Genomic DNA, 3,106 nt, shown 5'->3' on the forward strand with positions numbered 1-3,106 from the left:
AAATTAATAATAATTTACAGAACGATCCATAACACAAGCTTGCGATTCTTAGCATTGTGGCTATTAACAATAAGAAATTTTTTCCATTTGCATCTTAATTCATAGTCCTCCATTTCTGATATCTGTGCAATATAATCATTTATTTTATCCAGTCTAGTATTGATATGTCTGGAATTTAAAAAATATTCATAAAAACCTTAATTAAATCTTTACATACACATGTAGCAAAGAACACAAAAATTTGTTCCTGCTTGAAATTTCACAATTTTGTAAATATTCTGAGTTCGCACACACATATTAATCTGAGTAATTCGAATTTAATATATAATAGCAGATTAATACTTGTTTATGGAACGAATTACTATTATGCACTATAAAATAATATTGTATTACAATAAAATTTAGAAACCTTAAAAGTAAGATAAACGTTATATCTGTGATAGTGTTACTGTGTACAAAATAAGACAAAACGTAAGGAATAAGTATGGCTTTTATATCATTGAATTCTGCTAAGAATAGTAAGACATTGTAAATCCATTCCATGCAAGTTAACACAGACCACACAATCAAAATCAGTCTTGTGAAATTTTGCATTCTATAATATTCTTTTGATATTCCGAGTTCTTCTAATGTATCATCTATCTGATTGAACTTTTGTGTACATTTTCGATATTTCTGAAAATAACAGAATTTGTAAAACTGCGAGATCTTGTCATTAATAAGTATAAATAAGATACATACATGATATTTTTAAGCCTAAAACACACACTTTTCGAAAAATTCCGAAAACACACTATGAGTCTGGAAAGCCCATTGTAATAAAAAAAGCTTTAAATACCTCATGTTGAAAATTGAAACATTTAGTAGTTTTCAATATGTGACATTTAAAATTCTTCAAGTACGTAATTATTGAACAAAGTGAATGTGGCGTATTTTTATTATTCACTTCAGACATTTAAGATTTATTTCTTTCATTGCAAATGTGTTTTTCAGATAAATATATATACAACAACATTAAAGTACTGTATTACATTTATTGTATATCAATGTTATTAAGTTTTATTAAACATGAAACTACAATTATATAATGTTAATCTTATGTATATTTTTTAATAGAGCACAATAGACAATTTGCTGCATGTGTGCTGTTGACACATTGCTGAGTCACATTGTAAACATTTATATTGTGTTTTGATATGTATAATTGACGGATGGAATCCAGATACAGCACACAATATTTATAAAATATTTACAAAATATTTCTTAAATTTATTTTTAATAATAATTTTAATTTTTGTAAATGATTTTTTGTTCTTGCCAGATCATATATATTTATTATACGCATTATGAAATATCATATTGTAGTAAATGATATAACAATACTTGACAAGAAATTAAAATCCAAATAATAAAAAACATTTATTAAAAAAATTTATTTATATTTAACATAAATGCTATATAAAATTATATTTAGTCTGTGTTTTAATGTTTTCGAATAATGCTTGCATAAAATACGTACAGAATATTTTTATAATATATTAAAAATTAAATAGGTAAATATGCTGATGAAAAGAGCCCGCCCTGATGACTTTGAATTTGATATATGTTATCAAGGTCATGTCCCTAAGTGACCTCCAACAAATTTTAGTCGTCGATTAGTAGTCGTTAAAGAGTTATAAATAAAAAAAGTTTAAAAATAACTTTTTATTTCACATACAATATTAAAAATTATCCCATACACTCCCTTGCGTACGTAATGACTTTCCACGTGAAATGAGTTTCACCCCATCTCTCTCCTCTGCCTAGGGGCGTATGAATTTCCACACAAAATAAAGTTCACCTTTAGAGAGGAGGGAAGGTGGGGTCCTTGTATCGTGATATAAAATGTATATCAGTACGTATTTCCACGCATACACTTTACGTGCCGTTTTTCAGTACAAAATATTCCTAAGCAAAGAGAAGAATAATGCAGTTCTTAATTATATATAGCAAAAATCAGATATTAAAAAAAATTTTTTATTAATAATATTGAAACGAATAATAACCGATGACTAAAATCTGTCGAAGGACATGACCTTGACAACATACGTTATTGAAATCAGTAAATTCGCTTCTAATATAATATACGTATAATTACCATATAATTTAATAATATAAGACTTTATTTTATTAAATTTCTTAATAAATAATAAAGTTTGTTTCATGTTAGAAAGTAATATTCTCGCAGTGATATTGGATATTATTTGTTCTATTTCAAATATCACATTAGTTTTAAAATAATAACATTTACAAATAAAATATATACCTCATGTTTGCAGATAGAGATGATTATAGATATCAGTGCCGCAAGCAAATTTACTATTATCATAAAAAAATTAATTGAACTATTAAATACAATTTTCATTGAAAACTGGTCTATTGCATAATATAACGCGTAAGTATAAACACTCCACACAGTAAATATATAGAAAAGACTCAAGCGATACTTCAATTGGTCTGAAGGATTGAAAATCCCAAGACCCAAAAAAAAAGTAATTGAGAAAACAGGACTTAATGCTTTTTCTATACTATTCATCACGATGGTGACTCTCGCAATTTCATGTACTAACTGTTAAAGTATCCAAGTTGCAAAGTTAATATTCTGCAAACATTACGGTCATCACTATAATGGAATGATTATATCTATTTATATCGCAAATGTCTTCAAATAATTAAATAGCACAATTGAGATAATCGATTTATATACGAAATATTTGCACTTTCTTTTAAATTGCATTTTGCAAATTTCTTGTATATTCATTATACAGTTGTACAAAATAGTATATATTCATAGCATTATATAAAACTCTAAAATAAATAAATCAAATTTAGTTTTTATACATTATAATTTTGATTACGTAAAGTTTTTATAGAAGATTTATTTCATTATTATTTCTCTTCTCACAAATAAGTACAAACACCGGTCTCAGAAGTTATATATGTATTTATAAAAATATATAACACTGAAGGATTACTTATTATAATGTGTTATATTATCTGTGATGTAAATTATGGAGGGCCATATAGGAGCAAAATCCATTTGCGCCATGAAAATAACAGCGGTAAT

The 3,106-nt window shown here is 25.9% G+C and overlaps 1 long non-coding RNA gene across 1 annotated transcript; it reads right to left on the bottom strand.

Annotated features, from left to right (window-relative positions):
- Window positions 1–107: 107 nt before the first annotated feature.
- Window positions 108–869, bottom strand: LOC108753000. Its single transcript, XR_001939587.1, has 3 exons — window positions 742–869; window positions 560–675; window positions 108–168 (listed from the first exon to the last, which is right to left on the bottom strand). It is a non-coding gene; the product is annotated as an uncharacterized LOC108753000 (long non-coding RNA).
- Between the last annotated feature and the right edge of the window lie 2,237 nt (window positions 870–3,106).

Source organism: Trachymyrmex septentrionalis, unplaced genomic scaffold (assembly GCF_001594115.1).
Source record: "Trachymyrmex septentrionalis isolate Tsep2-gDNA-1 unplaced genomic scaffold, Tsep1.0 scaffold63, whole genome shotgun sequence".
NCBI lineage: Eukaryota > Metazoa > Arthropoda > Insecta > Hymenoptera > Formicidae > Trachymyrmex > Trachymyrmex septentrionalis.